Here is a 569-nt window from a genome sequence, read left to right as displayed (position 1 = left end):
TTCAAGGCCAGACTGGACGTGGCTCTGGGCAGCCTGGTCTAGTGGTTGGCGACCCTGCACTTGGCAGGGGGGTTGAGACTTGATGATCTTTGAGGTCCTTTTCAACCCAAGCCATTCTATGATTCAAACGTGGAGACGTTATAGTGAAAATGAAATCAGACCGACCACCTTGTTACTTTTGAGTGTGTTTCACTGAGATTAACTCCTTCCCAATGCACTGTATATAGCAAGGCATTTAAGTTCAGAAGATTCCCGTCCACTTTGCCTAGTGAGAGAAATCAAATAAGGTTCCTCTTACTTATCGTAATTATGTTCCAGTAGGGGACAACGCTGAGAAGGAGGCACCTTGGTCCCTAGTGATGCACAAAAGCAGGGCTGCACTTCAGCCTCCAACTCCGCTCCCAAAAACAGGTATAAAGGTCTTGCAGCTATAGAGACGCATCATGCCCATGCTGGTATTTAAATACTAGAAAACATTCTTATTGAATAACTTGTTGCTATCTAGGATATCTGCTACATAGCAGTTGTTTTGGTTTTACAGAATGAGCGTGCCACAAAACCAAGGAACC

This window comes from Numida meleagris, chromosome 5 (genome assembly GCF_002078875.1).
Source record: "Numida meleagris isolate 19003 breed g44 Domestic line chromosome 5, NumMel1.0, whole genome shotgun sequence".
NCBI classification, from domain to species: domain Eukaryota; kingdom Metazoa; phylum Chordata; class Aves; order Galliformes; family Numididae; genus Numida; species Numida meleagris.
The sequence above is the reverse complement of the archived record's forward strand: the minus strand, read 5'-3'. Positions refer to the sequence as shown.